The sequence below is a fragment of the Watersipora subatra genome, chromosome 2 (genome assembly GCF_963576615.1).
Source record: "Watersipora subatra chromosome 2, tzWatSuba1.1, whole genome shotgun sequence".
In the NCBI taxonomy this organism is placed as follows: Eukaryota; Metazoa; Bryozoa; class Gymnolaemata; order Cheilostomatida; family Watersiporidae; genus Watersipora; species Watersipora subatra.
In genome coordinates this window covers 27,868,096-27,880,556 of record NC_088709.1, presented here as the reverse complement: position 1 = coordinate 27,880,556, position 12,461 = coordinate 27,868,096, and positions in this window count along the sequence as shown.

Here is a 12,461-nt window from a genome sequence, read left to right as displayed (position 1 = left end):
CTTTTGGTTCTCTCGTGCTCAAATCAAATATTAGTCTCGCAGCAATTATCATAAACAAAAATAAATCATGTTACTCTCAATCGCGAAGTAGTATTGACGAAAAAGTTCACGTAAAAAAGGCGGTTGTCGATGTTTGGCAAAACATTGGGAAAGTTTGACAGTCGCCAACTTTCCCGACATATTCGCGTTGCTTCGTTGATGCCATTGATTTCTGGTTCACATAATCGACGATAAACGCCGAAAGGAGAATGCCGTCATACATCAATATAGCGTAAACCAACAATTACCTGTGAAAGACCATATGATCCAAACAGAAGTGTTGAGCCAAGCCCTGAACAGCCTAAAACTGCGAAACAAACATGTTCCTCATTACAGTTCATTCATAATGTAGCAACGCATACACCAACAAAAATGGCCTAACCGCTTACAAAAACCTGTCAGTGTAAACAATGAAGAATATTGTACCAGGAAGGTCTTTTATAGCCAATCAGCAATAGAGAAAGGCGCTTTTGGCATACTTGCAAACATAGTTGCAAAGTTTCTGAAGTACTAGAGACGGCTGCAGATGCATCTTGTGTGCAAACATTTCCAAACTGATTAAGATCATGTCTTATGACCTCTAAGGTTGGTGACGACTGAAAAATGGCAAGGCAATGGCTAGTTTTGGAAGTCTAATAGAGCAGATAACTCTTTTATGATTCTTGGCAGAAATAAATTGTTCAAACAAAAATAAATCTGTAAAAAGTTGAAAATGATAAAAACACCCTGTTTCAGTGAGTCCCTGACATATTAAAAATTTTGCGCACTGAAATATACTCAAAATATTAGTACCGAATTTAAGTCAATATGTTAACAAGTGGAATATGGTTAGTCTGCTAACAAACGTAATATAGTTAACATTTTAATGAGTGAAATATAGTTGGTGTTGTTAACAACTGGAATACAGCGCACCCTTAGGATACAATTTTGATCAGTTCCAGGGTTGGCATCGTATAGTGAAAAGATTGTATGTAGAGGTATTGAGACCGTAATAACTATATAACGCAAATATTCCCTGGTAACGATAATCAAAATTTTATATAAGGGCTGTACATAATAGTAAAGTAACCTTAATAACTATAGTTGTCTACAGTAACTTTATTGTATTCAGTGTATTCAGTAGTTATGATCTGCAATATAATGTAACATTATTAGTGTGCAATGTGCAAAAAGTACTGTATAGAGTTCTTTCTTTCAAGACAGACGTACGTATAACATAAACTAAATTTACCTCAAATAAGTTTAGCTTACACACACACACACGCACGCACGCACGCACACACGCACGCACACACGCACGCACACACGCACACACGCACACACTTAAAACGAAGTATTAGTATGTATTTTAACTATTTTACTAAATTTTAACTTTTTTCCACCAAAGTTTTACATTGTATTAATTATCAGCTGCTGTCTTCGCGTTCGCTATAACTTTTAGCGAACATGTTTCAAACATTTTTTCAAACTATGTCGACAAGAAAGCAAAAAACAATGCTGCTTTCGTAATGAAGTGGAATTTTGTCAAGTTCAGAAAAATTGTCTGACTTTCTGTTTAAAGAGATCGCGACTCCAACACTGGTACTGGTTTTGAAGTGGAAAATGTTACCGTTTTACACATGGAAACTGCTAAGCTGAGAGAAAGCTTTCATTGTTTCTTTTTCAGGCAAGGTGAAAATATTTTTGGCGAACAGCATTTTGGCGTCTTTATTATTTTGACGCACCTAACAAGCACACCGACTGCCAAATATGAACTTGAGCAAGTTTTCGTTGTATTCGGATGGTGAAATAAAATTTCTATGATGAGGTGAAAAACCATTTTGTACTACTTGGTAAATAAAAAAATTGTATATCAGAGTAATCGTATCCTGAGCAAGCATTGTATAGTCAGGATATTACCACAGGAAATATTGTTGGTATATTAACAAATGGAATATAGTCAACACGTTAGCAAATGAAGAATACACAGTATATTAACAATTGTAATATAGTCTGCATGTTAACAAATGGAATATAATCTGTATGTTAACAAATGGAATATAGGTATTTTGTCAATAAGTGTCATGTAATCAGGGTGTTGGCAAATTAAATATAGTCATTGTAAGTATCTTTTTTAAAAATTGCTAATGAAAAAATGATCGGTAGCACTATGCTCCAATTCTAGGCCAACTGGTAGGCCTATTCTACTTGGTAAATACATATGATCGAGGTTTTTACGAGATTAGTCTCAAGTCAAGATATTCACAGAAATCATCCATGTAATGCTAAGATATTACTTTTTCTTTAGAAACTGCTAATGAAAGAACGATCGGGAGCACTATGGAAATTTGCTAAAATAACCAATTTTGTTGTAATGTTAAACGCTATTGGTCTATCCTCAAATTGCCTGCTAAACATTTAGAAGTTAACTTAGATAGAATCAGACATTGTTTTTTCCAGACACATCTGTTAATTTCTTTTATTCAGCAGTTACTAAATTATCAATTATTGTTAAGGTTTTATTAGTTACAGCCATTAATACATTATAAATTTTTACACGTGCTCTAATCACCTTCAGTAGACTATTTAGATTTAACTAGCAAAAGTTTGTTTTATACATTGTTAGCCTAAAAAATAATGAACCCATGTGCTAATGATAAACAAATGTCCAAGGTTGTTTTTACTACACAGATGTAATTCAGTTTTCCAAAGTTGCAATTTTGCAGCTAAAAATTCTATGACGATATTTATCTCTGTTTAAGTGTAGCAGCTTGCAAACCATATTTGGCTAATATAATAACTGGTTAATTGAATAACTTTAAAGCATTACAGTCGTACCACAAATGTTGTTATATTGAAATTTCACCAAAGCTCGATACCGATAGGAAATGGGACAGGTTACTGGATATATATACATTATACCGCTGCTTGGAGATGTTAAGACAAAGAATGAAGTAAGGTTCAGAATATTTACATACAACGCACACAACCGAATGTACAGGTTGTAAGCCACACCAGCAACAAGACCTTTGAAAGCATCCAAAGTCCAATAATTAAAAACCAGCCACAAGCTAATAAAGAACTCTAAACTTAAAAGAATCAACCACAGAAGATGAGCTAATCGCATATCAGAGAAACCGCCAAGAAAAGCAAAAAAAATTCTCCAGCCAGCTTACACGGAGCATTGACAAAATAACTTAATATATCATCTCATCAATCTGGTAAATTTCCTTGTTGTACACAAGCATCAACAGAAGCAATATTACGCAACTACAACATCCGTCCCACTAGAACAGCGTTCTTCGGATGACATATCTAAAGGCAGTTCTTCCTCAATGACCAACTCAATGACATAAAGGCTCAACTGTGAACACTTATACGTCTACACTCAGGCTAATCAAATGCCTATAAAAGAGAACACTTATATTAGCTCATCATATAGTAGATGCAGCTGTTGGAGTAAGATATATTTTATTACTTAGCTTTTACTACTTATTGTTAACTGCTTTATTTTATAATTTTGCTGCTTATGTATTAGATTTTGATTCATGAGATAAAAAAATTTCTATTGCTACATTACCATCTGAGAACTAGCATAGTTAGACTTGCACTAAAAATCTGGGTCAAGTCCTGTAAATTGAACACTCAACTTTTGAAAACAATAACAAAGCAAGGTGACTTGCCTTGGAGATACTAATCATACAAGCATAGCCTGGGTAAAGTAAGACATGGTAGTTACTAATCACTGGAGATAGTTTGGTGTTGTGTGAGTAAGTTCCTTAAATACCACACATAACAGTGTACAAGCTTAATGCGTTCTGAAATTGCTCTTGAATACCGATTTAATCATGTCTCAAAATAATATTTTCCATAATAAAGAAAATATATTATAAATAACAAAAAATAAAACAAATTACTACCACACTATGAAAAAAACACATACGAAATAATAGCGTGGTGGTAAAAGGGCTTTTAATTGTTGCAATTTAATACCTACGCTAAAAAGGAAACAAATGCCTGTTAAGTTGTAAAATTCTGCATTAAAATGTAGCTTACATGTAACTTTGAACACTACTGTAAGTCTGTAGCTTTGAGACTGACAGAGTGACTAATGGTGGTTTGAGAGAAACTTGACAGCAACACGTTTGGCACACTATACTTTTGTGAGGCTCTGTAACACAAGCTTTGAATTTAACTTAAGTCAATTTAGCATACTAAACATACACTTAAAGCTAAGTTTTAATATTTTACCAAACTAACTTCCATTTTTGTGTTCATATTTTTTATTATCTGGTTCCGGTCGCACAACTTTTTTCTTGCGTTCACCATAGCTGCTAGACACCTCTTTTGAAACCTTTAATCAAACTGATATGAAAAGAAAGACTGAGAAATACTGTTCTCAAAACTGGCCTCTTGAATACTTGGCCCTGCAATGGCTATCCTGAGCCGATTCAAATGCTCGTGTTTCAAAAGTTACTTATATCTCAAAGAAACTTGCTCAAAACTCTACTCATATCTTGGCTGTGTCATATGTTGGAGCACTTTATATTGAGTTATGACTGCTATTAGATTTTACAAATTCATATTGCCAACTGGATATCATGGACAGCCCAGTTGATGATCTTTTCAATGTGACACAGTAGTACGGAAAAATAAGTGATTGCAATCTTAATAGCAATTATCAAGAAATGATGCATGCTGCATAACTCTTGAGTGATGAAGTTTAAAAAATCTGAAATAATGTGAATATGTCTAATTATACAAATTGGATGGTTTGCAAAAAAAATTAATTTAGACTCTGAACCAGAAAGTATTTTAGTAAAACTGTTTCTTCTAGCAACAAAATACTCTATCAACTACTTTGGGTAGAAATAAATTATACAGGTTACTACAATTATTTAAGTCAGCCTTTAATAGAATATAACACAATGGAAGTTGTTCTTACTTTGCAACAGTAAGAACAGATAACTATTTCTGCATATATAATTCTGAGTGAATGTTCTAAAATTGTCTTTATTGTACTGCTAACAACTTATCTGCCACTAGTTCAAATCAGTGTGTTTAGAGTACATTGATTGGTGATCAGACATACCATGCAATATATATATATATATATATATATATATATATATATTATATTATACAAATTGGATGGTTTGCAAAAAAAATTAATTTAGACTCTGAACCAGAAAGTATTTTAGTAAAACTGTTTCTTCTAGCAACAAAAATACTCTATCAACTACTTTGGGTAGAAATAAATTATACAGGTTACTACAATTATTTAAGTCAGCCTTTAATAGAATATAACACAATGGAAGTTGTTCTTACTTTGCAACAGTAAGAACAGATAACTATTTCTGCATATATAATTCTGAGTGAATGTTCTAAAATTGTCTTTATTGTACTGCTAACAACTTATCTGCCACTAGTTCAAATCAGTGTGTTTAGAGTACATTGATTGGTGATCAGACATACCATGCAATATATATATATATATATATATATATATATATATATATATCTATATATATATATATATATATACATATATATATGTCCTGTGTATATATATACACAGGACAGATAGCGCAGTTGGTAAGGTATCGAGACCGTGATCATTAGGTGCTCGGTTCAAACCCCAACAACTGCACTTTTCTGGTGGTCCTTAGACAAGATCCTTGCTTGTATGATGTATACAACCTCTATAATGAGTGCAATAACCAAAGCCATGCCGGCTCGGACGTCACCCGGTCTAACAAAATCCGCGCTGCCTGTAGCTGAACCAGGACAAGACAGTGAAAAATGGGCTACTGGTTCAGAACGGATGAAATGGACTCGGACTGATAACACGGACCTCATGCAGTGCTACTTTATGAGTGAACCTCAAAAGTGGGGCTACATGGGAAGGATGCGTCAACTGTGGATAAACATGCGCCCTGAATTGCTACTAACCACTAAGCAACTTGTAGCTCAGAGGAGTAACATAATCAAGCGGCACCTCATATCGGAACTTGAGGTAGATGAAGTTAGTGAACAGTTCACCCAAGTAACCTCAACCAACGAGGAGTGCATGTCAACACACACTGTCATGCATACACGATCATGTGTTGACTCACATGTTGAAGAAGACATGCACTATGATCTTGACCCAAGGGTGAGAGAGCTTGCGGAAAATATCATCAACAAAATGTCAGCTGCTAATGATTATGGAAGCAGGGTACCACTACGAAGAGTTAGCAAGGCCATACCTAAGAAGCTGTTAGAAGACATTAACTTGGCACTAGAGTCGATCTCAACTGAATCAATCAGTGAGACTAATGCCTTAATCTACAGTACAGCGACCGTCATCTTGGAGGAGATGGATATTAAGCCACTGCCAACAAGGCTTCAAGCCATTCCATCCTGGCAGCTGAGGCTACAAAATAAGATCAGAGACTTGCGCAAGAAAGTTAGTAAGCTCAGTGAGAGATCTAACCACAGTTTCGAGCATCCAAAAGGGGAAGCCACAATAGAAGCTCTAGAATCTGCCAAACAGCAGCTTGTAGCACTCTCGGCACGACTGAAGCGGTACACCAAAGAACGGGATAACAAAAGAATGAACAAACTGTTCATCAATAATCCATCTAGAGTGTATTCCCAGTTCAAAGGGGAACTGCAGAGACCAATGTCTGAGCCTCCTCGATCTAGCACTTCAAAGTTCTGGAAGGACATCTGGGAGAAATAGACTACTCATAACACCACTGCAAATTGGCTGAAGAGGCATAAAGAGCCATCAACACACTGTGGCTCAGCAAAGACTCGCCATCAGCAAAAAGGACATCAAATCCAGAGTGCAGCGTATGAAGAACTGGGCAGCACCTGGCCATGACATGATTCAAGCCTTCTGGTTAAAGAAATTGACATCACTTCACACTAGAATGGCTAAGCAGATGAAATGCCTAATAGAACAAGGTGACCATCCAGAATGGCTGACCAAAGGACGAACTGTACTTCTGATAAAAGATCCAAAGCAGGGGCCGATTCCAAAAAACTATCAACCAATAACGTGCTTGCCCACCACTTGGAAACTGCTCTCAGGAATAGTTGCAGACAAGCTGGAAGAGCACATGAGTCACTATATGACCAGTGCTCAGAAATGAATTGGGCGCAACACCCGAGGAGCCAAACATCAGTCACTGGTGGATCGGACGGTCTGTCAAACAGCAGGAAAGGCAAACCAATCTTGCCATGGCTTGGATTGACTACAAAAAGGCCTATGGCTCAATTCCCCATAGTTGGATACTTGAGTGCCTCAGTATGTACAATGTTCACCCTGCTCTTGTGGCACTCATCAAGATGTCAATGACTAAATGGAAGACGGAACTGGAGGCTAATGGCAAAAAGCTGCTGGCGAGTGTACAAATTAAGTGAGGCATCTATCAAGGTGACTCCTTATCACCGCTGCTCTTTTGCATATGCCTAAACCCTCTAAGCAATATGCTGGAGGAGACTCAATATGGGTACCAGTTTAAGAGTGGCACCAAGATAAACCACCTCTTCTACATGGATGACATCAAGCTGTACGCTAACAAAGAAAGGGACATTGATTCGCTAATACATCTCACTCAGGTATACAGCAAGGACATTGGAATGACCTTCGGTGTTGAGAAATGTGGAAGGCTAATTCTTAAGAAAGGCCATTCTATGCTCACAGATGGCCTAAGAATGCCAAATGGTACCATCAAAGATATAGAAGAAGGGTACAAGTACTTGGGGATTATGCAAAGCAACATCAACCATGAAGCCGAGGTACGTCACAAAGCCAGTACCAAATACAAGAAACGCCTTCGGCAGTTTTTACGGAGCCAGCTCAATGCCAAGAACCAAGTCATGGCAATAAATACCTACGCACTGCCAGTAATAAGATATCCAGCAGGCGTAATAAAGTGGACTGAGGAAGCCATCAAAGAAACAGATATAGCAACTCGTAAACTGCTGACCATGTATGGAGCACTCCACCCAAAATCTGATACTACTAGATTGTACCTTGATAGGAAAGATGGCGGTAGAGGACTCAAAAGTGTACAACAGACAGTGAAAGAAGAGGAGCAAAACATCAAAGCATATGCAGCCTCCATGGCCATTTCAGATAAGTTGCTAGCTGAATTTCAATCGGCTGCTCTTACAACGGACCTACGCCCTGATGATGAGGAAATTGACTGGCACACGAAACCTCTTCATGATGCTTACCACCAACAAATATCTAAGGTTGGCGATCTTCACCAGACAAATATGTGACTGAACAAAAGAAACTTAACAGCCAATACAGAGTCGATAATCATGGCAGCCCAGGAGCAAGTGCTCCCAACAAGGCAACTCCATACGAAAATCTATCACACTAGAGACGATTCTAGATGCAGACTGTGCAAAGATGCACCTGAGACCATCCAACACACCATCAGTGTTTGCAAGCAGCTAGCAGAAAACGCATACACTGAGCGGCATAATCATGTCACAGGTGTTGTGTATAGAAGTCTATGTGATGAGTATGGCTTTAATAAACCACAACACTGGTGGGAAGCTCCTGGTAAGGTCAATGAAAATGACCGCGCTAAGATCCTCTGGGACTTCTACATCCGAACTGACAAGCATGTCCTAGCAAACCAACCAGATATAGTGGTGGTAGACAAGGAAAACAAGAGGGCTACTATAATAGATATAGCAGTACCCAATGACTACAATATAGCCAGCAAAGAAAAAGGTAGAGAAATATCTCCCTCTTGGAGAAGAGATTAAAAAATGCTGGAATGTAAGAACAACTGTAATCCCAGTAGTCATTGGGGCACTGGGCGCAATAACACCGGTGCATACAATGTGGCTTGCCCAAATACCAACAACACTCAACTCAGGTGAGTTGCAGAAAAGTGAGCTACTGGGAACAGCTAAGATCTTGAGGCGAGTGCTCAAACTCCGAGGTCTCTGGTAGGAGACCCGAGTTAGAGCAGAGTTTACCACCCATACGGGGTATCCGGGTGAGGAAACAATTTTATATATATATAGTTTATGGTATATATAGTATATATATATATGTATATATAGTATATATATATATATACATATATATATATATATATATATATATATATATATATATATATATGTATATATATATATATATATATATATGTATATATATATATATACTATATATACATATATACGTACAAACATACGTACAAACATACGTACATACATATGTACATACGTACATACATACGTACATACGTACGTACATACGTACGTACATACGTACGTACGTACGTACATACGTACGTACATACGTACGTACATACGTACGTACATACGTACGTACATACGTACGTACGTACATACGTACGTACGTACATACGTACGTACATACGTACGTACGTACATACGTACATACGTACATACATACGTACGTACATACGTACGTACGTACGTACATACATACGTATGTACGTACATACGTACGTACATACGTACATACGTACGTACATACGTATGTACGTACATACGTACGTACATACGTGCGTACGTACATATGTACATACGTACATACGTACATACGTACATACGTACATACGTACATACGTACATACGTACAAACGTACATACGTACATACGTACATACATACATAACCAGAGACAGCATCACATAAAGCAAATAACCTTATTTCATATTTAGATCTTCTAGATGAAATGTACTGCCTGAATCTCAGCCATTCTTTTCAAGCCAGCAAGCTTTTATCTATAGATATAAATTTACCAGGCAGCAAAACAGAAAATCACTGGTCGCATATCATGTCAAAAACATTCTTTAGCTTGAACAATTTATTGCCAGCAAGGTTGTCAGAATTGTCAGCAAAATGCAAACTGTTTAAAACCATTAAAAACCTGCTTCTTGAAATTATTTTACTAAACATTAGCATAGATAATATCGGATTGGTGAACCGTGCGAGGCCCTGTGTTTCAAATTTAACACTCGAACTTGGACCCACTATAAACCTACAAGTATTTATTGACTAAGTAAAGTTGTTTAGTACTATAACACAAGGTGTCATAAATAACACATGTTATCCTTAAAATTTATTGGTCATTAGCATTACATCATTTCTCACCATTTTGAAATTGTTGGCTTCAGTAGGGATGTGGCTGTCTCTGATCTATCTAAAGATTTTGTCTCACTAGAAGAGTTGTGAGGTACATGTAAGTTTTATATTTTGTTACTTGTAGTATGGGAATGAAAGATTCATTTTTTAATATGACCATGTTTATCTTATTGAAAAACCATTGTTTGGTCATTTTTTACTCTAAAAGTAATTGTGTATTGACAAACAATTATTTTTACAATTTGACACAATGTGCATTTGGCGTCGTTGATCAATATGATGCACTATAATCAAAATTTGCATATTGTTTCGGAGCAAATTACTTACTAATGTTGTCAGCAAACAATGATAAACTACTATAATTTGAAAAATCACTGCTTGGTAAGAGTTTGCTCTCTCTAGAAATGTGTCAAACAAATATAACACATTGTGCATTGTTGATCAATATTATGCACTGAGAGTGATGATGTTCATGAGCAATATTTGTCAGCAAACTATTTGCTAGCTATCATTGTCAGCAAATGGTAAACATTACTACTGTAACTCTGTGACTTTCACCGCAAAATCATATAATATTTTTTCTTAGTAACAGTTAATGATGCCAAGTCCTGAAAATAGATAGAGGTAGGAGAGAAAGAACTCTGTTCATAACATACTAGATTTGACAGATTAGCATGTTAGCGATTGTGAAGACATAGAAGAGACAGCGACAATGATGAAGACTTTGATCCACAGCAACAGATAAATTTGGCAGCTATTAAAATGTGGAAGTATGTGGCAGTTACAATTCACTATGGCAAACAATTTATATTCCTTGGTCACTGCCTGCACAGTGAAAAGTGTGATGTACGCCTCTGTCTGAACACGGAGCACAACTGCTTCAAACAGTTCCATATGTGACTTCATGCATGTTTAGTTAAATACTAATTACTCACTAATGAAAATGTAATAGAATTTTCAGTTAACAATTTTCTATAAACTTGATTTTCAAAATATAGCATTCTAAAAGCTTTACCGCGCAACCTGAAGCAATATTCTTCACAGTTTAGCAATTAGTTTTGTAGAATTTTAGTCTTTTATTATATAGAAACTAATATATATGCCTTAAATAGCAACATAGCCATAATAAATTAAAAGTAATTGAGTGCATGATCTTATGAATTTGCTTGCTTTAACGTTTTAGAGTACATGGTAATGCCCAATGTCACTAATTTGACATGTGTACAAAAACAACCACAAAACATATATATACACATATGACCACTCACTATTGCTAAAACAGGTCATTGAAATGAGTTATCCAAGAAAAAAAGTTACAATGGCATTGGAAATGTGGTTGGGTCCCACAGGGTTAAAAATAGATCATCAGTATAATATAGATCTAAAAACTGATTGAAAAAAAAATTACGCCCAGGCAAAATTAATTTATAACAAATGTTACCTTTTTAGGTTGTATCTTGTATTATATTATATCTAGTATTATTTTGTTGAAACTTTTCTAGTGTTCACTTTATATCAAGGTTAAAAAACAATGAATAATGTCAAAGTGGCAGTCAAATAGAGATAGCATTCACATAGAGTGTACATAATGTACATGTATCTGATAAGGATGCAGCTGCAGGAGGTAACCCTATCACTGATATGTTCAGAATGATTACGGAACATTGAAGCAGACTTAAAACAAGCAAAGAAGATACCATCTGGTTCTTATCTATGACAGCAAACTAAGCAAACTCTAAAGTCTAAATCATGATTTAGAACCAAAATCAAAAGGCAGCCTTCACACAACCAGCTAAGGCTGACTACTGGGGAGTTCAGGGGCAGAAGAAGGATGTCAGGTCAGTAATGACTATTGTCACTATGTCAATGACTATTGTCATTGTCATTATTCATCATCAACTTTTACAGAAAAGTAGTGTTTTCGACAACCTCAAATCTCCTATGCCCAAAGATGTAAAATTAAAATATTCTTTGCTGCGTTGCCTCAGTTTTTTTATTCAGTTCATCATCTTGCCTTTGGCACAACCTCTTCGACTTATTGTTCTTGTTTTTATCCTAAACACAAACAAGGTCAACAGCTGTTACAACTAAAACCTCCATTACTTTACCTAAAACATCTTTTTTTGCTCAATTTAGATAGAAGTAGCGGTGCACAATAGGATTAACTTACATACGCAATTGAGAAGACTTAAGAACATAAGAGAGCTTTTGCTTATTATTTAGCATAATTTTCTCAACTCAGTTCTTTTATGTTTTGCCATAAGAACAAAGAAAACTGACAACTCTCATATGACTGCTTTTAAACTAGTGAAT